The 26,307-nt window shown below is 53.7% G+C and overlaps 1 protein-coding gene across 2 annotated transcripts in view; it reads left to right on the forward strand.

The window, feature by feature from the left end:
- Nucleotides 1-26,307, forward strand: part of PPP1R37 (protein phosphatase 1 regulatory subunit 37) — a 45,768-nt gene that overhangs the window by 873 nt on the left and 18,588 nt on the right. The gene's annotated exons all lie outside the window — the stretch shown is intronic.

Consider the following 26,307-nt stretch of genomic DNA (forward strand, 5'->3'; position numbering starts at 1 on the left):
GGAGTCAAAGAAACTCGCAGAAAAGGAGCAGAATGGTGGCCCATTGGGGGTGAGAGAGTCAGGTGCTAGCTCTTGGCGTGAAGGAGGAGGAAAGTCACTCCGTGCTTGGAAGCAATACAGTGGGGCCTTGACTTACGAGTTTAATTCGTTCCGAGACCGAGCTCGTTAAGGAGCTTGTTCACTCAAATTACTATCAACTCGATGCAAAAAATCAGCCGAGAGACAGCTGGTATCTCAAAAAACTCGTTAGTCGGGACACTCGTAAGTCAAGGCCCCACTGTAGTTGGTAGTTGTTCAGGAGCAGAGGGACTTTGGGGCCTGGGTAGAGAAGGCTCTTTCTTTTTTTTTTTTTTTTTCCCCACCCGAGAAAGAATTGGGGAATTGGAGGTGCTGGTCGGTAGAAGGTGAGAACATGGGAGAAGTTGGGTGGGTGAGGTGTTGGGGGAGGAAGCACGTCTGTGGACTGTAGGTCCCTGGAGGCGGCCAAGTCAGCGTTGGAGCTGAGAGGGCAGCTAGCTGGAGGAGTGCTTTGCCCGCGGGCTGGGAAGGTGGACAGCCTCTCCTGTGATGGACGGCAGCCGTGAGGGTGAGTCCGTTCCTGTGCTGGGGCGGAGAGCCCACAGGCAGAGGGAGCAGGCTGGCCCTGGCTGGGTAGAAGCTGGTCTGCTGGCCCCCGGGAAAGAGGAGGGACTGCTGCTGGTCGGTGGCAAAGGAGGACTTGGTGCCTTCGGTGTGAGAGTGAGAAACATGGTAACTGGAAACTGAACACACAGGGCGTCCTCCATCCATGCCAGCGTGACTAGTTACTGCTAAAGAGACGGGCGGGGGCTAATTTAAGATTCTTATTTATTTATTTATTTTATTATATTTTTAAAAATATGTTTTATTTATTTTTTTTTACAGAGAGGAAGGGTGAGGGATAGAGAGTTAGAAACACAGATGAGAGAGAAACATCGATCAGCTGCCTCCTGCATACCCCCTACTGGGGATGTGCTTGCAACCAACGTACATGCCCTTGACCGGAATCGAACCCGGGACCCTTCAGTCCACAGGCGGACGCTCTATCCACTGAGCCAAACCAGTTAGGGCAGTCTTTTAAAAAATATATATTTTTTTATTGATTTCAGAGAGGGAGAGGGAGAGAGATATTGAAACATCAATGATGAGAGAGACTCATTGATCCACTACTTCCTGCATGCCCCACACTGGGGATCAAGCCTGCAACCTGGGCTTGTGCCCTTGTCCGGAATCGAACCCGGGACCCTTCAGTCTGCAGGCCGACGCTCTATCCACTGAGCCAAGCTGGGTAGGGCATAATTTGAGATTCTTGACATTGGAAGCCAGCCAAGTTCTTGGGCTCTAGGCCCTAGGGATAGGTGGTCACTTTTGGGTTGGAGAACTTGGGGGGCTGAGGAAGGGAAGAGTGAGAGCGGGCCTGGCTGTAGCATGGCATTCAGTGCAGAGAGCTCAGAGCAGGCAGGGGGAAGACCGGGGAGACAGCTGGGTGGTGAAGAGCAGAGGCTCCAGTTCAAGTCCTGACTCCATTTACCCACTTCGTGGCCTCAGACTGGTACCCTAATTCCTCTGAGCCCCAGTTTCCTCATCTGTAAAGCGGGTGATAATACCCATGCCTTCCCGGCTGGTGTGGCTTTGACCTGTGAACCAGGAGATCATGGTTCAATTCGTGGTCAGGGCACATGCCCTAGTTGCGATCTTGATCCCCAGTCAGGGACATGCTGGAGGCAGCCAATCAATGATTCTCTCATCAATGTTGCTCTCTCCTTTTCGACGCTCTCTTGGAAGTCAATAAAAATATATTAAAAACAACCACCACCATGCCACAGGGTTTAAGAGAGGAATAAATCAGATTGTGTGTGAAAAGTTATTGGCCAAAGTGAGCCTTCATGAAGTTGCAGTTGTTATTGGTCATTTTAGGGGTGACGTTAGTTGACATTCGTCATTTTAAGAGTCAGTCTAGAGGAGTTGGTTCACAGGGTTGGGGCCTGGATGTGTCTGCTTCGCAAGCTTCCAGGAGAGGGGCAGAGATGGGACTCACTGGGCCTGGGGGAAGATGGTCAGTTTGTGAGCTAGAGGGTCGTGGGGGGCAGTTAGAGGGTTTGGCACAGGGTGGGGTAAAATTTCTGATCTGCAGGTTCTCAGAAGAGGAGCAGCTGTGGGTAACCAACCAGCTGTCTGTCTGGCTTTGAGTAAGCCGTTCTTCTCTGAGCCTCCTGTTTCCCTCGGCAAATGGCGCTAATTGCTACCAGGAGGTAGTTGGGAGGATTAAATAAGATAGTCCTTGTACGTTCCTGCTGTTCCCCAGGCAGAATCATTTTTGCTTGTTTGTTTGTGTGTTGTTGTTTTTTAAATATATTTTTATTGATTTCAGAGAGGAAGCAACAGGGAGAGAGAGATAGAAACATCTATGACGAGAGAGAATCATGGATCGGCTGCCTCCTGCATGTCCCCCACTAGGGATCATGCCCACAACCCGGGCATGTGCCCTTGACCAGAATCGAACTTGGGACCTTTCAGTTCGAAGCCGAAGCTCTATCCACTGAGCAAAACTGGCCAGGGCTGTTTGTGTTTTTTTGTTTGTTTTGGTGGGCAGTCTTGGAGAGGCAGTGAAGGAGTTTGAGGGAAGGAAGAATGTCAAGACGAGTCAGCGGGGGTCTGGTTGCCGATTGGTCTGTGCTAAGTAAGTGGTGAGGATGCCTTACAGGCTGGAGGAGTCTGGTTCCTGGAAGTTTAGAGGGAGCCTGCAGGGACTGGTCCGGACGCACACTTTGGAGGAGTCAGTGGGTCTTGGGTGGGAGGTGATGACATGGAGAAATGGGTCAGTGTATGGACTGGTAGAGTTGGTTTGTCTCGACTGAGGAGAGGGGTTAAGGAGTTGGATGATCTTGGGCCCCAGGCATGGAAGGGAGTCATTGACAATGGGATTTACGGGACAGGACATTGGAGGGTCTGTCAAAGCTGAGGAGCCGGTGGCTGGCTTCTGTGCTTGCGGGGGACAGTGGTGTTGTTGACTGACCTGGGACTGAGGGAGGTGGAGGCTTGCCAGGCTTTAGAAGAGGAAAGTTGGGCCAAGGGGCTACCTAGCTGAGAGGTCAAGGGTCTTCGCTGGGCACTGCAGGGAGGAGTGGGTTGGTCTTGGAAGAGGGGGCGGGGGATTTCTTGGAGTTGATCTGTAAGCTATGAGAAAGCACAGAGGGTGTCATCTGCGCTGTGGGCCTAGTGGGAAGGGTGATGGAGGAGTAATTCTGGGGCCTACTGTGCTGACATGATTCCAAGGCCAAGGGGGACGGAGGAGTTGGCGGGCCTGAACTGGGAGAGAGGTCATTCAGAAGCTGTTCTTCCATCCTAGATGGAGAAGTTGCCTGGGCCAGGAGGTGCAGAGCACCCCTGGGCTGGGGGAAGCAGCCTAGAGGAATCAGGGCCCAACACAGGGTGCCTGCTCAGCAGAGCCCTGCCCTGGCAGGAGAAGCTCTGGCCCCTGGCAGCCTCTGGCTGGGGTAGAGGAGGGCTGGGACGGGGACTAGAGTGGTGGCCTCACTGGGAGGGAGTCCTGGAGGTGTCTGCCTGAGGGCGGGAGCCCCATCAAGCCCTGCCAAAGTTGGGGCTTTCTGGAGGTGAGGTGCTATGGAGGAGGGAGATTGTGAGGGAGGGTCCCAGGCCTCCCAGAGCATAGAGAGTCCTTCCCTGGCTCCCATCTCAGAGTGTTCCCACCACCCCAGTTCCGGGGGCCGGCTTGTTTCCTCCATGGTACATGTGGCCATCTGATGTTACATGCCATGCTTGTTTTTGCGTGAGGGTCTCTCCCCCACCAGAATGGGAGAGCAGACCGTGTCTGTCCTCGGCCCCCGAAGAACAGGCAACATTGGGGTTGAATGAGAGCTAGTACATATGTGTGCAGCCATTCTGAAAGGGTGAGGCACGGCCACACCTGAGACCCATCTCGCCAGAGTGTGCGTCCAGGCCTCCAGCAAGGCACTGGCTCCTGCTGAGCTTGTTAGTTTCCTCATCTGTGAGAGTGACCCCTGCCCCGCTGACCACCCGGGTGTCTGAGCAGATGGGATGAACCTCCTCCGGTGCATGGGGATGGGAAGTGAAGCTTGGGGCGGAGGTGGGGTGGAAACTGTGAGTGGCAGACGCTGCCTCAGTACTGCCAGGCTGGGCTTGTGTACACTCTGCTCTCAGGCGAGGGGGTGGGTGTGGAAGTGGGCACCAGCAGAGGAGGGGCTATCTGGCTGCACCCCACCCCACCCTGAGGTGGCAGGCCTATGATTCCAGCTCTTCTGAGGGCCAAGGCCAGACTTGTACCAGGAACCCTTCCAGATCAAACTGCAAGAATGACCCAAGGCTCAGCTGTCCCAGCTGCACGCTGTGCGGGGAGGCGTGGGGCTTGTGAGGCATGCATTGGAGAGCATGTGACACTGGCCACAGTCTGGGAGGCTTGTCTTCTCTTCCCTCTAGTCCTGCCAGTGACTCATTCACCACTCCCTGACCTCCAGCCCCGGAGAGTCAGTCCTGGAGAGTGGGAGGGGGGTATTGCCCACCAGGAAACTCCTGGTGTGGAGTGGAGGTGTCTGCAGGTTGAAGGGGCCCAAAGGTGCAGCCTCCTGAGCTTGGGAGGGGCGGTGGAGGCAGTGGCCATGGTGCTCCTAAATGGGGATCTAAGAGAGTAGAAGTGCCTTACTCTTTGTTCTTGTTGAAACCTGGGCTGCAGATTTAGTCCTTGAAACTGGTTGGACAGGTAGAAATGACCTGTTAGTGGCAGAGAGAGGCCCTTGGTTAAAATTCAGCTCATTTGTGCCCTGGCTGCGTGGCTCAGTTGATTCGAGTGTCGTCCCGTACACCAAAAGGTTGCAGGTTCGATTCCCAGTCAGGGCACATGCCTGGGTTGTGGGTTCCGTTCCTGATTGGGGTGCAGGAGGCGACCGTTCAGTGTTTCTTTTTCTCTCCTTTCCTTTCTCTCTAAAAATCAATAAATTACAACAATAACATATCCTCAGCTGAGGATTAAAAAAAATTTTCAGCTTGTTTGAGCATAAGTGGTGGTGTTGCTGGGGAGGGGGGAGGTGCTTGTGGGGGGTGGCTTTGACGATTTTGCCCAGATTTCCATCTGGGCCCAACCTCACCTACTGCGGGCATTGGTACATTGACTGCCGTGTGACTTTGGGTGTAATTTTTCTGTCTATAAAATGCAGCTGACAACAGTACCTCATAGGGTGATGGTAAGGATTAAGTAAGATAACAGTCCATGGGTGAAAAAGGTGAAGGGATTAAGCAAAGACACAACAAAAAACCTCATAGACAACAGTATGGTGATTACCAGACGAAAAGGAGGATGGGGGTTAAATGGTGATGGAAGGAGACTTGGCTTGGGATGGTGAACACACAATACGATGTACAGATGACGCATTATAGAATTGTACCCCTGAAATCTGTATAACTTTATTAATCAATGTCACCCTAATAAATTCAATTTTTTAAAAAAGATAGCCCATAGTGAATGCTCAGCAGATGTTTCCTTTGCATTTCTTGTCATTGCCAGTCCTCTGCCCCCTCCTAGAGTCTCTAACCCTTAATGTGCTTCCTGCCCCATCAGATCCCTGCTGTCCCTGACCTACTCCTTTGAGATGAGTGCCCCAGCCATCCCTGACTGGGCATGGGAAAGATATCCAGGCCTGATCCTATCTGTTACAAGCTGGGTGACTGTGGGCAAGTTGCCCAACCTCTCTGAGCTGAAACTAAATCAGCATGGCCTTGTACCATGAGCCTGAGAGAGGCTTCAAGGGCACTAAGATTCTAATCTGAAAGTGTTAGCCCCAGCCTCTCCAGGTACCAGCTGATGACAAGTTTCAGCTCCTCCCTGAGCCTTAATCCCCTCTGTAGAATGTCCCCTGCCCCCACTCCAGCCATCTGCCCTGTTGGGACATGACCTGGTTGATGGTACTATGATGTGAGTGCCTGCTCTGCCAGGCCAGGCCCTTTGCACACTCAAACTCAGGCAGGCTGCCCTCATTCTTTCCACCTCCAACGCTCTATTTGTGTCCGCATCAAATTTCCCTCTTCAAGGACAAAGACTGTGTGAGAGTCACCTCTGTGACCTCAGTCTGGCGAACAGGAGGGCTCAGATGCTGGACGAATGGCAGAGGAATGAGGTGTGTCCTTGTATCCATGGCGGTATTTGGGAGAAAGCTCTTTGGCGTAGTTAATCCACTCTGTGCCAGGACAGGGACCCTTCCTCAGAGGTCTGCAGGCCGACTTTGGCACCATCTGGAGTCCCAGAAAGAGCATGCAGATCTGGCGCACAGTAGGCACTCAGCAGATAGTCATTGAGTGAGGCAGTGGAAGTGTGTGCATGCGTGCATGTATGCGTTCTGGAAGTGAGGCATTGTGGCTACCATTAGTCTTTCACAGTCATTCATATTAAGAACCGTGTAGAGCCAGGTGCCTGGGCTGGACTGGCTATAAGAGGCAGTCTCTGGGTTTGGGGCAGGGATGGGCAAACTTTTTGACTCGAGGGCCACAATGGGTTCTTAAACTGGACTCAGAAGAAGGAGCTGTGGCCGTGTTTCCTGACGTTGCCATGTTAACACTGCTGCTGGTGAAGGAGCGGAGGGGAGAGCAAGAGAACCCTCCGCTCTTTCGGCTCCGCGGGCTGGATAGAACAGCCGAACGGGCCGGATCCGGCCCGCGGGCCGTAGTTTGCCCACGGCTGGTTTGGGGTCTAGGAATCTGTTTCTGCAAAGCTCCCCAGATTTGACTGTCCTTGTGCTCAGCGGTTCCCTATTCAGCTCAGCTGTTCAACACTCAGTCCCAAGCCTGCTGCCTTTTAGACCCCAGTTCAGGGGTGGCTGGGGTTGACCTCACCGACTTGTCTTGGAGCAAATTGAAATGTCTGGCTTGAGATAACTATAGAAATTCAAGTTGGGAAGGCAGCCTGCTGTGGTAGAGCGGAGAGGGGTCCAGGTGGAAATCCCTGCCCTCTGCATGACCTTAATAGTCACCGCTCATTGCCTTCCATGTGCCTGCCACTGGGCAGAGGGCTGTTCTTTCCAGTGAGTAGATGAGGAAGTGGAGGGAGAGGTGAAGTAGCTTACCTGAGGTCACAGGGCCAGTAAGTGGTTGAGCTGGGATTCAAACGCAGGGAGTCTGGCTCCGGAGCCTGCTCTCTTGGCCCCTGTGGACTGGCGTTCTGTGCTTTGGCTGCTGCATTCAGTCTGCGTATGTTGTAATTTTTTCTTCCATAACCCATAACCCTTTATAATATGGAGGTGACAGTTCTGGCCTGGCAGGCTGTGGCAGGGTTGAGAAACAGACCGAATCAAGGGCCCGGCCCAGTAGGCACTCAGGAGGAGGCTCACTGGTTCTTGGACAGGTGTCCTGGGAGGGCCCCACTGTGCCATTCCTGTGTCCTCAGCGTGGGGTTCTCGTTCTGACCCTTGGCCTGAGTTCTTACTGTGCTGCACAGTGCCTGGTAAGTGGTGGGTGTTCAGTACATCCTGGCTGAATGTGCAGCTCTGGCTCTGTAACCAACCATTCATTTAGCAAGGTGAGGCCATGCCAGGTGTGGGGTGGGGAGGACAGGCCGAGGCCCCGTTTCCATGGAGTGAAGGAGATACCCAGTAAACAATTCTAATAAATCTCAGTGCACAGGCCTCTGATTAGGAAGAGCTCACGGGGTGTGTGCAGGCGGGCAGGGCAGGGGTAGCTTCCTGGAGAAAGGGCCATGGGGTTTAAAGAAATCACAGGAGTAGCCAGGTGAGGAGCAGTGGGAAGGATGTATAAAGTGCTGGAGGTGGAGAGAGCTAGCGAGGTGCTTCCAAGGAATAGAAAAAAGCCAGTCTTACTGGAGTGGGGAATCTAGAGGTGGAGGCGGGAGGGTCAGAGGTGAGGCTGGAGAAGGTAGAGAGACCACCTGCCAGGTGGCACCTCCTAGGCCTGAGGATGGTGGGAGACAGCAGAGGGTTTTAAGAAAGGGCATACCTGGTGTTTTTAATAGAACCTTTGGGGGGATGGCATAAGGGGGGTGAGACCAAGGCTGGGAGACCAGGGAGGTGGCCATGGGCCAGGAGCCTGTAGACTCTGGGCCGTGTGGCCCTGTGTTGGCTAGTAGCTAACATTTGACTTCATTGATTTATTCATTAAGTTTAGCTGAACCTCCTCTTCCCCCAGAAGGTTTTGCCATCACCAGTGTTTTCTGTAACACTTCTAAGGTGACAGTTTTCCCCCATCCATTCTCCCCTCCCCTGTCGGTTCATCCTGCCCCTCCCTCTTGGGGGGGGGGGGTGGATAGCACATGATACACTACCTCCTCCATGTGACCTCAGCAAGTGGCTTTGCCTGTATCATCTCTTTAGATCCCACACTTGCCAGACCCAGAAAGCAATAAAAAAGTCCCAGACCCTGCTGGGTCCTGGCATAATATAGTTGTCCTGTCACTCTCGTAAAACCCAGGGAATTGTGAATTTCAGAATATACCTGGTCCCTGGTTTTGCAGTAGGCAGGTCCTTCTTGAATCTGTGAATTGGTAGAAATAGGATAGGCTGTTCGGGGTTCCTGCTTTGGAGCTTACTGGCCACTCAGCTTTACTGCCTCGGGGGCCTTGTTTGTGAGGGGATTGAGGGTTATTCCCTACGTGGAAGCAGCTGGAACACTCACTAGCTGTTGCAGGCACTCAGGAAGGCCTTGGTCAAGTTGAATGAGGACCTGCCCCTGCTGTGAGCCTGCCCTGCTCCCTCCCCTATAAGCAGTGGCAGCTCACCTCCCCGGGCTGGGTGGGCTAGGAAAGCACTCTGCCTGGGTGGAATTCATCTGCATGAACGCGGGCATGTCCAGAAACCTCCCGCGCCACATGGTCCTGTGTGTGAGGCCATTTGGACAGGTGACATGTCTGTTTCAAAGCTTTCTGCCTCCTTGGGAGGAGCCAGGCCTTCTCAGCTGGGAGCACACCCAGCATCAGGCAGGTCTGGTGAGAATGCCCCAGGTCCTGCATGTCACTGCTCCCAGGCAGGCACCGCCGCTGCTCACCTGGCCTGACGCTGCCGGGCTAGGGTGGCCCACTGCATTTAGGCAGCTGGAGTGGAAGTGGGGCTGGGGCTCAGGGGGAGCTGCATTGGAAGCTGGGTCTGGTGTTTCCATTAGTGAGGGAGAAGGGCGTTCAGAGGCTGGGTGCCCACAGGAATGACAGGCATCATCACGCTTTGGTCCTTTCCCTGAATTTGGAAGGCAGTTCCATGAAGGCAGGCCTTCATGGTTTGGCTCCTTCTCAGTGTCCCCAGAATCTCGCAGTGCCCAGCACTCCAAGGCCCTCTCATTGGATGGATTGGTGGTGGATGGAGGTACACAGTAGGCACTCTAAAGTTAGCCTCATCCCCTTCCTTACTCTTTGTAGCTGGTTTGGAGCCAGTGCTTCAAGGTGGGGGTGTTGGTTTGGAAGTGTCTGCTGACAGCCACTTGGCTCTGTGACTTGCCTGCCACCCTCTCCCTTTCTAGCAGAAGCCTGGGTTTGGAGCCCTGGTCGGGTGGGCGGGCCTCTGTTGGAACCCTTTGGGATCAGACTCGTGTGCCACCTTCACACCCACTCTTCCATCTCTCCACAGTCTTCTTGTCACACCAGCTGCCATCACCATGTAGTGGGAGAGCTGCTGGTGGTGTGTGCAGCCCTCCCCCTTGTGCAAAGCTAAGCACAACTGAACACACTGGGTTCCTCAGAGCAGCATGGCAGGAGGGGCTGCCAGAAGGTAAAGGCAGACAGCAGGGGAGTGACCCTGCGGAGGGGTCCTGCTTCCAGTCCACGATAATGATGGAGGTGGTGGTGGTGGAGCCACTGTTAGGAAGCTCTTACCAGACCCAGGCTCCTCACATGCATTCACTCATTTAATCTTCACAGCAGCCAGAAGGGACAAGCCAAGGCTCGGGGGTGCCAAGGCCACACAGACAGTAAGGGGAGGAGCTGTGGATAAACCAGACGGAATGGTTTTCATCCTCTGTTCTGCTCCTTCATAACCACAGGAGAAGGTCCACACCCCTGAGGCAGGTGGGAGGCCCTTCCCACGCAGCTGTCCTTCCCCTCCCACTCTAGACCCATAGAGGATGGTTCCCTCTGCCCAGTGTGCCCTTTGCCAGTCCCCTGCTTTTCCTGACTGACTCCTGCTCATCCTTCCCAGCTGGCTCACGTCACCTCTTCAGCGAGGCCCTCCCTAGTCCCAGAGTGCTGCTGCACCCTCCCAGGTTCCCATGGCACCTCTCGCACTGTTGTTATTTGGTGGGTCCATCTCCCCCCACTGGACCAGAAGCCCCATGAGGGACTGCATCTTGTCCATCTGGCTCCCCGGAGGAGGCAAACCACTAAACACACCCAGGCACCTTGGTGACTCCCGGCAAAGTGGGTCTGCTAACGAGCACCCCAGGCTGGGTCCTCACAAGGGTTGGGTGCCCGGAAGAGAGCAGGAGGAGAGGTCATTCATTGGATCGTTTGTTTACACGTCCATTTCTTCATTCAGTCCTGACTGACACCCTGTTGGTCTCTACTTTGCCTGTGGCAGGTGGAGTCCTGGCTACTCTCCCTGCTTTGTGATGCTCCCCCTGTGTTCTTGAAAAAGCAGACCTCCTCTCTGTTTCAAATTACACTTTGTGACTCACTGGCTTTCACACCCAGTCCAAGGTCCCTGCACCAGCTTTGGTTGCCCCTGTCGCCCTCACTGACCATGGCTGGGATGACAGCAAGTCAACAGGAGTCCCTGTGAATTGCTGAGTTTTAGTTACTAGACAGGCCCTGCCCTCATGCAGCTCGGTTCCAGAAGAGAAGTGTGAACGGGGAGGGGAACAAGTCTGCTCTGCTCTCCCCTTGCCTGGTCTGGGAGACCCGGAGCTAATCAGCCTGGCAGATTGCAGGAGTGTAGGACTGGGACACAGACCTCTCTTTGCTCTTGACTCGCTGTGGGTCGTAGGCCAAGGCACTGCCCTCTCTGTGCAGCAAGGTGGTGTCTGAGGCCCTGGCCAGGTAGCTCAGTTGGAACAACATGATACGCCAAGGTTGCCGGTTCAGTCCCTGGCCAGGTGCATGCAAGAAACAACTAATGAATGCATGAATAGGTGGAACAACAAATTGATGTTTCTCTCTCTCAAATCAATAAATAAAATAAAGATGGTGTCTGAGGTCCTCTCGCACTGTGTGTGTTTCCCCATCTCTGCATACGTCACACCCACAAGTTAGAATTGAATGGGTCCCAGGACCTCCTCCCCATCATGGGGTGGGGCTGAGAGAGCCTTGGTTCTGATTACTGATCTGCCTTTCTACTTTGTGACAGGTGACCTAATTCCCTGTCCCCCCAACAGCAAGGTGTGTCACAGGAGGAGGTGGAAGATGTCAGTGGTGTCCAGCCACCCAGTTCAGGCCTCCATTCTCTCTCTTCTTCCTCTGTCTCATTCCTTGACCTGTAACTACCTCCTTTCCCAGGCTTGTGATCCTGGCTTCCTCTCCCATCTCTCTCCACTATGATCAAAAGACCAGAAAGTGCTGTGTTTCCCCTGGAAGCCTCTTCCTTGCTGGGCCTGGGCTCAGCCCTCGGGTTTTGCAGTGCAAAGCTTTTCTGGGCTCCCCTGTCCCAGCCCTGCCTGGGGACTGAGCCCTGGGAGTGCAGGGCTGGGACTGTCTTGGTCACTGTTCTGTCCCAGCACAGCTCTAGACAGGGCACGTGCTCAGTGAGTGTCCTTCCTTTAGGATGGGGGTGGGGGGATGGCTAAGGGTAGACCCTAGAGACCATGTCCTCCGTGGAACCCTGCCTTGACTTCCCCTGTCTGGCAGCACCTGACCCTGTCTGGTCCTGGGGAAGACATCCTAGGCAGCTTGGCCCAGTGAGTGGAGCAGGCCCCATCTGACTCACTGAGCCGGCACCAGCTGTTGGGCCCAAATGCCTCTGCTCCCTGACCACCCAGCCAAGAGATTCTGGTTCTAGCAGGAGCCCTTCCCATCTCCAGAGCCTGGATTACCAGGGGTGAAGGGGTAACCTCCTTGTTTTACAGATGAGGCCAGGGAGGAATGGCCTGGCACTCAGGACAGGGCTCCTGCCCATCTCCTCAGCCACCTCTGGGGCTTTGAGGGGCAGAGTTCGAGTCCTGGAGGAGGGCAGGTGAGAGACCTGCCTTGTCCTGGCTGTGTGATGTTGTTATTAGTAGAAATTCCATTTCCACCCAACACAAAGCGGAGGTAGTTTCCCTCTCACCCCCTCATGGAGCTGGTGAGGGCAGCTGGGGAGAAGGGTGAGTCACCCTGGAAGCCCTTGATGGTTGTGAATAAGGGAAGGATCACTACCTTGATTCTTTTCTGACTTTAAAAGTAAGGTCTGTTCATTTGAAAAAAAGAAATAGAAATTGGGAAGTCTAAAGAAGAAAATAAAAATTGCTTGCAATCTCACCCTGTGTTTTGTGGGTTTTTTTAAAATCCAGCTCTATTGAGATGTAATTCATACACATTTCATCCTTTCAAAGTGTGCAAGTCTTTGGTTTTCAGTTTTGTAGAGTTGTACATCTAACATCACAATTTTAGAACATTTTCATTGCCCCCCCCCCCCCCCAAAGAAATCTTGAACTCCATTACCTCTAAGTCCTGCCCCTTCCACCTTTGACCTCAGCAGCCACTGATGTGTTCTCTGTTTCTTTAGCTTCTGGACATTTCATATAATGGAATCATGAGATATTTGGCCTTTCGTGTCTGGCTTCTTTCATTTAGCGTGATGTTTTCAGAGTTCATGCATTCATCTGTCCGCCATTCTTTGTTATTGCTGAACATATGTCCCGTTAGACGGATGCCCCCCATTTATCTATTCATCTGATGCATGTTTGGGTTGTTTCCACTCTGGTATTATGAATAATGATGCTGTGGGTATTAATGTACAAGTTTGTGGGTGTGTATTTTTATTTCTCTATGAGTGGACGAGCTGGGTCATATGGTGACTGTTCAGCCATTTGAGTGATTGACTGCCAGCAGGTTTCCCAGTCTGCTGCCCCTCTTGACATTCTCCTTCTCATCCTTGTTGCTGCCTGTCCCTTTACTTCTAGGGTAGGAAGTGGGATCTCCTTGTGGCTATGATTTGCTCTTCGCTGGTTGCTGATGACTGAGCATCTTTTCAATGGCTTATTGGGCACCTCTATACCTTCTTTGGAGAGGGTCTATTCATATCCTTTGCCCATTTAAAAATTGGATTGTTTGCCTTTTTATTATTGAGTTATGAGAGTTCTATATATAGTCTAGAATAGATGCAGGCTTTTATCAGAGAAGTGATTTGCACCACCTGGAATGTTTTCAACATTAAATGCCAGAGCATTTCCTTCCCATCTCTTTTCTATGGCTAGATACCCTGCCACAGACAGATAAAAATAAAACTGGGAGGGTACTTTGTTGAGTATCCTGTGTTTTCACTTCATTTTCGCATTTTGTACGAAGTATGATTAAAATATATCACTGGGCCATTGTAATTTGTTCCAGCCATTTCCGCATTGCTGAGCATTGAGGTCCTTTTCAGTTTCCAGTTGCATAAATAATGCAGTGACGTTCATCCTTGTCCATAAATCTTCATGTTAATCACGGAGCTTTCTCTGAAGAAATTCCTAGAAGGTGGTTTTACCAGGTCAGAGGTTAGGAAGGAACCTTTGAAGCCTCAGATTCCATCTGTGCCTGCCCAGGATCGTGAGCCTTGAGCCTGAGTCATGTCGCTCTTTAAAATGTTTTTATTACTGCTATATGCCAACAGCATGATTTTGAAGACTGTGGTTATCTTTTAAAGAAGACACACACATACAATAGGATTGAATGTATATGGTGACAATTTCTCCCCAAAAAGGTGGATGTCAGGTTGGGGTGGAGCTGAAGTCAGGGAACCAGTATCTTATGCTGATAGTCATTGGAAGTTTTAAAAGAACACATTTGTCTAAGAACTGGAATAGACCAGGGACCTCTCGGTGCGTGGGAAGATGCTCAACCAACTGACCACACCAGCTATGGTGACGCTCCCCCTGCGTTCTTGAAAAAGCAGACCTCCTCTCTGTTTCAAATTACACTTTGTGACTCACTGGCTTTCACACCCAGTCCAAGGTCCCTGCACCAGCTTTGGTTGCCCCTGTCGCCCTCACTGACCATGGCCGGGATGACAGCAAGTCAACAGGAGTCCCTGTGAATTGCTGAGCTTTAGTTACTAGACAGGCCCTGCCCTCATGCAGCTCGGGTCCAAATATCATTCACTCATTTATTTATTTAAATATATTTTTATTGATTTCAGAGAGGAAGGAAGAGACAGAGAGAGATAGAAACATCAATGATGAGAATCATTAATCAGCTGCCTCCTGCATGCCCCCCACTGGGAATCCAGCCCACAACCTAGGCATGTGCCCTGACCGGGAATCGAAACGTGACTTCCTGGTTCATAGGTCAATGCTCAACCACTGAGCCATGCCAGCTGAGCAATTCACTCATTTCTTTTTTTAAAAATCAAAACATTTGTTTTGTTTTGTTTTGTTTTTATCCTTACCTGAAGATATGCTTTTATTGATGAGAGAGAGAGAGAGAGAGAGAGAGAGAGAGAGAGAGAGAGAGAGAGAAAGAAAGGGGAAATATTGATGTGAGAAACATCAATCAAAAGAAAGAAAGAGAAAGAAAGAAAGAGGAAATATTGATGTGAGAAACATCAATCAGTTGCCTCCTACACGTGCCCCAAATGGGAATCGAAACCGGAACCTTTTGGTGTACAGGACGATGCTCCAACCAACTGAGCCACCCAGCCAGGGCAGACTTGACATTTGTATTTGTGTACTTATTTGTCTGCCTTCCTAGCAGTTACTCCCAAGTCTGTTTTGTTTTCCATTGTCTGCCCAGCCCAGGTTGTTGGTAAAGAATGAAAACACATATCCTTTAGTTCCCAAACAGTCCTTCTGAGGGTAAGTGGTGTTACTCACCTTTCACAGGTGAGGAAAAGTGAGGTTGGGCAGTGGGAAGTTCCAGGCACCAGGTTTCCATCCCTGGAGCCTTGGTTGGACCAGTAACTTGATTTTCACATTCCAAACTAGAGCTCCCCCAATGCCTCCAAGTGCAGCTGGCCATCTGGTTCCCCTGACCGGATGCCTGAGGCGGGCAGCCTGAAATAGCCTGCCTGCTTCTGGCAAAGCGGGTTGTCCCCTGATGGGCACTGACTTTCTCAGAGACCCCCTTCCCTGAGCTTGGCCTGTTGCCTCCTGGAACTTTGGTGGATGGCAGTGATGGAAGCACTGAGCACTGCGTGACGTGCAGACCTTTTGCAAGCACCGTGGTGCCCCTGACCCTGTGCTGCGTGGGTCTCTTGTCTGTTTGCTTCATTTGACCCTGACAGTGACCTTCAGTTTCCCAGAGGCCTTGTCAGCTCTCTCTCAGCCTTTGCCACACATATTCCTTCTGCGGCAACACTCTTCTCCCTCCCTCTGCTTTTTAAATTATTGTTAGTAAACTCTTCTTTTGGCATGTGAGCTATGTAAGTAACGTACACATAAGTTAAAGTGTAATGTCATGAGGACTGTGAGCTTACCTCCCCATTGAGGGAGGGATAAGAACACTGCCACTAGCTCACCTCCACCTGTGGTGGGTGGGCAGAGCAGAACTCCCTGCCTGCTATTCTGAGTGTTGTGGTTGTCATGCCTTGGTGGTGGTGGTGGTGGTGTGTGTATTTTTTTAAGTGTTTATAACCTGTGTGTGTGTGCTGAAAAGTATGGTGCTTCGTTTTGCTTGTTTTTGAGTTTTATAAGAATGGCATTGTACTCCATTTATGGCCAAGCCTTAGATTGTCCATTGTGCTGTTGGTGGATGTTTGGGCCGTTTCCAGCTTTCATGATTACAGATTGGTGCAGCTATGAACCTTCTGGTACATGTCACCTGCGGCGTGAGCAAGATGTTCTCAGGGCTCAGACCTGGGACTGGGGTTGCTGCTTATAGTTGGTGAGTCTGTGCAGCTTTACCTGGCAATGCCAAACTCTCTCACTTGGTTCTCCCCTCCTTTACTTGGCTAACTTGTACTCGCTCTTTTAGGCTCACCTGTGCACCTTCCTTGCCTTCAAAGATATCTGTGGAAAACCTACCATATGTCAGGTGCAGTTACATTTCAGGGTGCAAAGGTAAATGAGACTCACAGCCCTAGTGCTCACATGGCCACTCCTCCAGGAAGCCCTCCCTGACCCCCAGACTGAGTTAGGTGTTCTCCTTGGCTCCCCTGCCCCAGCCCAGCCTACTCTGTGTCATCACTGTGTAGAGATGGATCTATCTACCTCACTGGACAAGTGCCCTGTGTATACAGTGATCAGAGCTGTTTTGAATGCTGTATCCCCAGCATCACCCACACGGAGGTGATGGATTCAGTGAAGGGTTCGTGGTGAGCTAAGATGCTCACACTTGAGGCAGATGGGATTAAGAAAAAGAAATGGAATCCAGTATTTAGTACTTGCTGGAGTTGAACCTGGGCCCCAAGCCCATCTGGCCCAGAGCCCAGCACTTCCTCAAATGGCTGAGCCCACAAGATGCCTGACCCTGTGCTCAGCCCCGTGACAGATGGAGGAGACACGGCCGCTGCCCTCGGCGGTTTGGAGAGGAGACGCTGCCCAGCTGCTCACTCCTCCAACAGTGTGCAGGGCTGGGACAGTGGACGGGAGAAGTGAGAGGCCCACCCAGCCCTCTGGGAGCTAGGGAGTCAGCACGGGTGTTCTCTTGAAGAGGGCAAGACCAGGAGGCTGTGGAAACCCTTGAAAAAAGTGGATGAGGTGAGAGTTGTGGGGTCCCAGGGGAGCTGTTGGGATGTGCAGGACCGTTGTGGGCTGCAGGTCAGTGACGACAGAAACCATAAAAACTGGTATTTGCAGGGTACCCACTGTGCCAGGCTGAGTGCTAAGCTGGTTCTGCCTGCACTGTATCCCATGAGGTAGCTGGAGTTGTTGAGGGAGGACCCTGAGACTCAGAGGATGAAGTCCAGCCCACCTGGCTAGTTGGTGATCACCCCTAGGAGCCTGGCCCCTCCCACCCTGCGCTGCATGATGGCCACTTTCAGGCCTGCCCAGCTTTCCTCCTGCACATGTGACTGCACAGCAGAGCTGTGAGCTGGAGCGGCGTCTCTCCGTTGAAGATGGTAGACTGAGGAACAGAGTGCATGGCCCCCAGTGCCACACTGTGTGTGGAGGCACAGTCCTGAGCCGCGCTCCCAACCGCAAAAGCTTCCCTCGAGGGCTCTTCTCTCCTACTGCTGTTGGTGCTCGTTTGTCCCCAAGTCTTCACTCTGCACCCTCAGCCCTGTGTAAATATTTGCCTGTGGGTGAACAGGGGCGTGTGTGACCAGTATTTCCCAGCCGGTGGCAGGGGACAGGTGGAGGCAGCAGACGCCAGGTGAGCCTCCAGCTGGTGCCCATTGCTTTGAGACCTTTGCTCATCCAGCAGCCACTCTAGGGTGTTGCTGAGGTGTCAGGCCTGGCCCAGTGATGACACTAGTTACCGTTTACCAGGCACCAGCCCCGTGGCAGGTGCTTTACACGAGTGATCGCAGTGCCTGCTTCTGGGCGTGCACCTCAGCCTCATAAGCCCCATTTTCCAGATGAGAAAACCCAACCATAAAGAGATTAGGGCCCTCTCCTGTGACGGTTGGGGTCTGTTTAAGGGTCAGGGCCAGAAGCCACAGGGGGCTGCGTGAGGTAAATGAGGGTGTTCATTGGGAGGGCACAGGGCCAGTTCCAGGGTGGGGAGGTCCTGAATGCCAGCAGGAACCAGGGCCGGTGCCAGCTCTTCAGGCCACATGCACTCGTACTTTGTTCTTCTTTCTGTCAGGCCTTGAGCCAGACAAACCTAGCCATCTTGGTGGCCAGGACAGCACTTCGCAGTCCAAGTTCTACTCCTTTCTGCCAAACGGGCTCACCTTGTGGATGATGGGGGGCAGTTCTCAGAGAAGGGGGTGTCTGGCTCTCAGACACCCCGAATAGGCGCCACCAGACACATGATCTGGTCCTAGAAGCCACCCCTCAACCACTAGGCCACACCATTCCTGTGCTGAAAAGGTGGATTCATGTCACCAGGCAGAAGCCACCAGCGTCCTCAGATGTACACATCCCTTTGGAGGCCTCTTCCAGCTGGGGACTCGGGGAGACCACAGAGGACTCCCCTCACCGCCACCAGGCCCTTCCCAGTAGAAAGCCCTCGGTGAGTGGGACAGCCTTGGGCACGTGGTTGTGTGAGCGCCATTAGTCTCTGCTCACCACAGGGTGGATGTGCTTCTGGCCGTCAGTGAGCCAGTAGACACTGAGCTCCGAGCAGGCCTGTGCTGGAGACGCGGCAGTGGCCACGGCAAACCGGGTCCCGCCTCACAGGCCCATTGTCCAGAAGGGGAGGTGAGAGACAGGCAGCCAGCAGCCAGCAGGACCACTGCAGACGGATACCAGGGTGTGGAAGGAAATGGGCCAAGGGCTGGGATAAATACTAAAGTGACCAGGCTGGCGGGTCGGTCCTTGGCTGAGATGAGAATATTGAACGCTATAAATTGCTCCATAGGGCAGGGCCACGCCCCCCCCCACCCCCCCCACCCCGATGAATGGGGTTTTGAAGGAAGTCAGGCCTGCCTGCACTCTCCTCTCTGTCCGAGCTGGGTGTCCTTGGCAAGTGCTCCACCTCTTCTGGAAACAGTGGGGAGAGTGGTTGTGAACAGAAAGCTTGTCAGGTGTGATTAAGAGCAAGAACTGTGCCCCTAGCCGGGGTGGCTGTCCCATGCACCAAAAGGTTGCTGGTTCTATTCCCTGTCAGGGCGCATGCACGGGTTGCGGGCTCAATCCCCAGTAGGGGCATGCAGGAGGCAGCCAGTAGATGTTTCTCTCTCCCCTTCTTCTTTCCTTTATCTCTAAAAATCAATAAAAACATACATTTTTTAAAAAGATCAAGGACTGTGCAGGCAGACCGGGCTAGAACTACCCAGCTCTTCCCTTTACTGGCTCTGTGACCTTGGGCAGGCTCCTTAATTCACCTTGCCTCAGTTTCCCTATTTGAAGAATGGGGATAATAAATCCTACCTCACAGGGTTATTGAAAGCAGTAAATGAGGTAATTTATGTAAAATGCTATGTAAGTGTCGGCTACTTTAGTAATAATAATAATTTAGAATTAAAGGTTGCCTGTTAACACAGCCCTGGCCAGGTGGTTCAATTGGTTGGAGTGTCGTCCTGTAAACCAATCCCGGTTCATTCCCAGTTGGGGCACATACCTACCTAGGTTGCAGCTTAGATCCCAGTCAGGGCACATATGGGAAGCAACTTATCAATGTTTCTCTCTCACATCAATCTATCTCTTTCTCTCTCTCTGTCTTCGTCTGTCTCCCTTCCTCCTTCCCTTCTTCCCTCCCTTCCTCCCAAACTCTCTCTAAAAAAAAAAAGTTGCCTGTTACACAGCTGGGACTCAGTGCTTAGTGCGCCCTGTGCGACTGGGGACTCAGGGATTAAGGCCTTGACCTTCCCCTTTATCCAAGAGCACCATTGGCCTTATCAGGCTCCCCCTGTGGTAAGTTGTATGTGGTCGGCTTCATTCCTTCTGCTGAGGAGACTTGGAAAGCCTCAGATGTCTTCTGACCGCACGTGTTTCCGTAACAGGATCTTCAGTTGGGCAAACTTGGAAGGTCAGGATGAGGGGGAGGGGGGCGGAATAGGCCCCTGGCATTTGCCATCTATGCCCTTCACTGGAGTGAGCAGGTCCTTCCTCATTCCCGCCTGGGGCCCATGATCTGGAGGCAGGATTCCTGGCTGGTTGCGTGAACCCAGCCAGCCCCCTGCAGCTGGCCATCCTTCTGAGTCGTGATATTTCCCTCTCAGGAGGAGGCAGGGAGAAACTCTTCTCACCCAGGGGGCTACTGGCATCAGCAGGCCTGGGGAGGGGCACAGAAGCCTGAGAGGAAAGGGCTGGCCATCCCAGCCTCTCCTGTGGGGTCTCCCATCCAGGGCTCCAGGGCCCAGCACTGTTCTCTCCCCTCCCTCCATCATGCGGTTCCCTGGGGAGAAGGGAAGGGAGACTGTTTAGTTCACAGAGACGGTCATCTCATTCATTCATTCACAGCCATTTACTTGAGATACTGTAATGACACCCCTAGACCCAGGGAGCCCTTGGTGTAGGACAGAGAGTGAACAAGTAAACATACAGATTGGGGTGCATGCTGTGAGGGACAGAGCCGCGTTGGAGAGCAATGGGTGTGTGCGTGAGCTGCTTCAAAAGGGGCCAGGAGTGCTGCTCAGAGGAGATGACATTTGAGCTGAGACCTGAATGACAAGTTAGAAAGAGCTGTGAGGAAGGGGTACAGATATTAGTTGCAGACCTGGAGGCAGGAACAAGCAAGGCCAGGGTGGGGTTGGGGGAGCTAGGAAGCCGAATAAGCAGCGGGTGAGGTGAGCCCGATCCCCATTGCAGTTAGGGAGGCCTTGTTCTAGGGCAGCTGTGGGCAAACTACAGCCCGCGGGCCGGATCCGGCCGTTTGAAATGAATAAAGCTTAAAAAAAAAAAAAGACCGTACCCTTTTATGTAATGATGTTTACTTTGAATTTATATTAGTTCACACAAACACTCCATCCATGCTTTTGTCCCGGCCCTCCGGTCCAGTTTAAGAACCCATTGTGGCCCTCGAGTCAAAAAGTTTGCCCACCCCTGTTCTAGGGTGAGGGGGCCTCAGCTGTTCCTCGACCTGGTCACCATACGCTTAGAATGCACCTGTCTGTCTCTGAGGGCAGGGGTTGCAAAGGGGCGCGTTTTCCTTTCCCGAGGGATCTGCTCGGACTCTCCCTGCACATCCTCATCAGGTTTCCTGTGTATAGTGTGCCCTGGGTGCGCGCTTCCTGAGGCGGAAACCCAGAGGTGCCATCTGGGTCTCCTCAGCCCTCCCTCCTCAGGGCAGGGACAGGCTGAGGGGCCCCCCAAGCAGAAGCTGGAGGGGGTGTGACAGACCCCCTTCCCGTTGAGGGGAGCATGGGCGTGGCTCGGGAACAGGCTGCTCCGCATCGCCTTTGGCAACATCGTGGCAGTTGGATGGGCCCCTCTGCTGGGGAAGGTGCCCTTTCCTGAGCCCCTTGTGGTCTGTGCACTCCCTCCTCCCTCTGAGTTACTGAAAGGCTGGTGGGGCCGGTGGAAGTCTGAGTGGTGGGAAGAATCACTCATGACCAGGGTGTTAGGTTAGGTGGCTCAGGAGGCGGCGCAAGAAATAGAGTCCAGTGAATCAGAAAAGAAAGGAAAGGAAAAGGTTTATTCTGCGTCCCCGGGAGACCCACGTACCCCAAGGACAGGGCACGTGGATTCACGCCAACAGGGAGGGGGGCGCGGTTGGGTGAGGGGCGGGGACATGAGCTGAGGAATTCTCTGCTGCAGGGAATGGGCGGAATATTCAGGATGAAGATCTTATCTGTGTGGGGGTATGTGAATTCAGGGAGAAGCCGGTATCTGTGTCTGGCACCTTGATCTGTGAGAAATTCCAGGGGAAGTCCATTATCTCATCACATGTATCTGATCCTGGGCTCTCTCCGACCTAACACAGGGTCCCTTCATTTTTCCTAAAGGGTCAGAGGCAGAGGTTTCTCTGAACATGCTGAGCGGTAAAATCCCTGCCTGGCCTCCATCCACCTCCTGCCCGAGGCAGCTGCTCTCCTGCCCTCATTCTGTGGCCAGGCTCCCTGGCACCCAGCCGCTGTCCCAGAGCCCTCCGTGGGAACGGGGTGTGCTGCTCTGTGCCTGGTCCCTGGGGAGCTCCCAGCCTGGCGGGAAAGGGCTGGGAGGCTCAGGGCCTCGTGCTGTACCTGATGTGGGCGAGGGTGGCCGAGGGCGCTTCCTCCTGGCAGGTGAGTGCTCCAGAGCTGACTTCGGAGTCTCCATTAGGAGGTTGAATCTAATGGCCATAGTGGCTCAGCAGTGAACGAGGATGTCCCCTGGAGTGTGTGGGCATCAGGCCATGCTCCCTGTCTAGACCTCCCTCCTTTGTCTTAGGTTGAGGGTCCAGGCGTGTTCCCTTCCCAGGGTACTGCGAGACTTCAGTGAACTCAGGTACACAGGGGGGCCACCGAGGTGATCGCTCAGTAAATGTGAGCTCTCAGTGGGGTCCCCGCAGAATAGGGGACATTTGCCATCATCAGGCTTGTGGTGGGAGCCCCAGATTCTTGCCCCTCACTATGTGCCTCAGAATTCTCCTTTGATGCCCCTCCTAACTGTCTGTCCCTTGGAGTGTGGGCAGGAAGCCCATGTTCTCCTCCCCCTCCCCCCGTCCCCCTCCCCCCTTCCTTCCTTCCTTCCTTCCTTCCTTCCTTCCTTCCTTTCTCCTTCCCACTCAGTTTTGCAGAGCACCTGCTGGGCCAGACCCTAGGGAGACACCCAGGCTGGGGTTGGCTGTGTAATTAGGTTGTTATTGAAGGCCAGCCTCGCCCTCACCCCAAGCTGACAGCCCCAGCGTGAGCCGGATTTCCCTCCCAGCCCAGACGTGGCCTCTGTGCCCCTTGTGAGCCACCAGCTCTGAGCAGCTGCTTTTTTTCCACTTAACTTTTTATTGTGGACATTTTCAGGCACACACACAAGTCGAGTATAATGAGCTGAAGAACCCACTTCCCACTTTCAATCATGATCAGTATGTGGCCAGCCGTCATCCTCCATGCGGCCCCACCCCATTCTTTTGCAGCTCGTCCTAGGTGTCTATCATTTCACCTGTAGGTTTTTCTGCGTTGCTTCTGAAACAGTGGGGACAGTCCCCACTGGCTTGACAGTCCCCAAGCCAGCCACCTTCTGTCCTCTGCTGTCCTCTCCCCAGGCCTAGGACGAGACCACCGGGAAGGTGGCCAGGTTGGGGCTGTGCGCTCTGTGTCCTGCACCTGGCGATGGGCTGTGTGCTGTGCCTGATAAAGAGCACAGCCTCTCCCTGGCACCCCCCCCCCCCCCCCCCGGGAGGTGGCTTTGGGCTGCCAGGAAGCCCGGCAAAGCGCCTGGGGGCCTCTGTCCCTGATTCCCCAGCCTTGCTCTGTGTTAGCTTGCTGTTTAACACAAGCACACGATTTCCTTTTCCCCTTTATTTCATAACAGGTGGCACTCCCAAGCGCCCTGCCCTGCACCTTGCTTTTTCCATGTCATGTATCTCGGCTTCTGTTCCCTGTTGGCCCAGCGAGAGTGTCCTCATCCTCTGTGGCTGCACGGAGTTCCAGCGCCAGGGCAGCTGGAGCTTACTCGCTGCTCCCGCCCATGGGTACTGGTGTCGGTTCCAGTTCTGCATTTGCAAACAATGCTGCAGTGACTAACGTTATAGGTATATATTTGGCACCTTTGCAAGTCTATCTTAGGATGAAACTCTAGGAATAGAATGGCTGGAGCAAAGGGGATAGGTATGCATTTGTATTTTGGAACTTTGACTGGTATTGCCAAATAGCCTTCGAAGGGGGTTGTACTGATTGGCACGTATACCAGTTGCTCGAGGGTGTACCAGCCTCGCAGTCTCACCAGCAGCCTGTGAGGATGGGATGTGGGCCTGCTTTCACTTAAGTTGCATTTCGCTTATTCTGAGAATCACTGAGGGTTTGAGAATTCTGACCCCAGGTTTTTGCTTTGGGGAATGGACTTACAGAGGCCCTCTTAGAGGGTTGGGATGGGCCCCCAGTGAAGGGCCCTCCTGCTGGAGGAAGCAGTGGTGGAGAATCCAGGATGTGGGGAACGCAGACGGATGAGGAGCAGATCTGCCTCTGCTTTCAGCTGGGAGAATATCCTTGGGAGGTCACTTCCCATATCCAAGCCGCCTCTAGAAAGCAAGTTGGTCATCCCTGCTCCTGAGGGCCGTGAGGGAAGTGGGAGTGTGGTCAGGTTTGTCAGTCACTTAGTCTGGGGGTGGGCGCAGTGATGGCTCCGCAGAGCACCCAAGAGGCCCCTCAGCAGTGTGTGTTCCCTTCCCCCTCAGCAGTGTGTGTTCCCTTCCCCCTCCCCTGCTGAGGGAGGGTTCTGGGGGTGGAGGGAGGCACGGCAAGGAGCAGTGTTTGGAAATGTAGGGCACTGGCGGAGGGATGGGGTCAGAAGCACAGACCTGGAATCAAACCACCCACTCTGGGTGAGGTTCTTTGCTCCTCGGGCCTCTGTCGCCCACGTGTGAGGCATATGACCTTGGTTGCAGGCCCAGAAACGGAGGCCTGAAGGGTTTGCAGCAGAGAAGGGTGTGGGGAGCGTGTCACCAGGCAGGTGAACTGGGCCTGGGGTGGACAGGAGCGGGGCAGCTGGGCAGCATAAGGTAGGGAGTTCCCCAAATACAGGAAGGAGGCTAGAGCCTAGGAGTGCCTCCTCCACCCTGGGAAAACTGACAGGTGCCCCAGTGAAGACAGACCCCCCACTTCCAAGGGTTCTCCAGGCAAGAATCTGAGGGGCTTGGGGTGACCAGGGAAAGAGGTGAGCAGCTGGCATGGTGCTGGGTGCGGTTGCCCCTCTGTGGCTGCTCACCAGGATTGGTTGTGGAGACCTGAGCTGGAGGACGCTTGGCCTGCCCTTCCAGTAGAGATACTCCCATGAGAAGCCTGGTCTCGGGAAACAGCTGGATTGGGCCTTATGTGGCCTCTGAGGCCCCTGCAGACTCAGGTTCTGTGCCCGGAGCAGCCTGGAAAAAGGCTTGGGGGCGGGAATGAGGGAGATCTGCATGGGAGCAGCACAGTGTCTGCAGAGGTGGTGGGCACTTGGTTCCACAGAATACTTTGGGGGTGTTCTCTGACTCCTCCCCATTTCAGGCCCCAGGAGGCTTCTTTGCACTGCCCTGTCCGTCTCCTGTCCCCAGTCCCCACCTATGGGGCAGCCCAGGCTATGGAGGTGTGTGGGTGGCATTGTGGTGGTGCAGGAAGGATCCAGCACACGAGGGAGGTGCATGGAAGGCATTTGCTCTGGTGAGTGTGCCCAGCCATGACCTCGTCCTGTGCACATCCTCGGTCTGACTGCGGGGCACCCAGGAGAGAAGGAACCTGCCCTGAGTTCACCCAGCTGGCCCGGGTGGAGCTGAGGTCTCAGATGCCTGTCCTTCAGAGTCTACAGACCCATCCTTCACCCCTGTCCACTCATTCTGTTAGCTAATTGTGTATGAAGTACCTACTATGCGCCCAACATATACCTTTATAGGGATACTTCATAGAAGAAAAGCACTAAAATCCCTCCCTCCCCTCATTGTAGCATAAGCACACAGATACATTAAAAAGCTTCATGTTAGGTCATGAGAAGTGCCACACAGAGAATGAATGAAGTAGGGTACAGGGATGGACAGTGACAAGGGGGGCTGTTTTATGGAGGGTGGCCGGGGAAGGCCTCTGAAGAGGGACATTGGAGCAGAGACCTACAGGCAGGGAGTCGGGGAGCAGTGGGGATCTGAGGTAGAAGAGCATTCTGGACAGAAGGGTGCGAAGGCCCTGAGGCTTTGTGAGCAGACAAGGATTGCTGTTATAAACCCTGAGCCAGGTCTGCCCCACACCTCCTGCACCTCTAGGACGATGTGCCCCATCCTTGCTTGCCTCCCCTCAGCCACCTTGCTGGCCCCCTCCTCTGGTGCCCCCGGACCCTCCCGATCGATGGTGCGCTCACTGCCCACATGCATGGTGCAGGCCTCACTCCTGTACTTTGTGCAAGAAGTTCCCTCTTTGCTGTCTCACTCGTCTAGAACTCTAGTCTCTCCCTTCCCAGCAGAAAATCCCAGCCAGCCCGCCCTCCCCTCCTGCGTGTCTCCGCCGTGGCCTTGTGTGCTGCTCTGCCACAGCTTCTGGTTTGTCTCCCTGGCCACGCAGAGGGCTCTGGACAGGGCCAGGGGGTTAGGTGGCTGCTTATTGAAGGGCTTTGGATTTGGGGAGAGGCTGCTCCAAGGTGAGAGCACACCAGACTGACTGAACTGCACCTCTCCATCCCATGGGGTCCCTGGTCCTGTGGGGTCCTCTGGAGGGTGCCTCTGCTGAGGGCAGGACCAGCTCCCAGGTCCCGAAAACCCCAAGAAAAAGACAAATCCCTGTCCTGAGATTAGAGAAGGCTGTGCTTCTAGGCCCCAAACCTAGCTGTCCACCCTGAAGCCAAGGGCCTGAGGACCTAAGGGTGGGTGGGGACAGTCTTGGCATTGACGCCCCCCTTCCCCCCCCCCCCCCAGCTGCATGACTTTAGGAGATAGTTAGTGTTGAGAGACTTCCCTCTGCACAGTGGGTAGTGGGCTGAGACCTCTGCTCTGCAGGATTCTGATGAGGACTCACTGATGGGAGTCCTCACTGAAGGGACTCACAGCCCTTCTTCCCTGATGTTCTTCCCTGATAC

Source organism: Myotis nattereri (assembly GCF_964212035.1).
Source record: "Myotis nattereri genome assembly, chromosome: 15".
Classification (NCBI taxonomy): domain Eukaryota; kingdom Metazoa; phylum Chordata; class Mammalia; order Chiroptera; family Vespertilionidae; genus Myotis; species Myotis nattereri.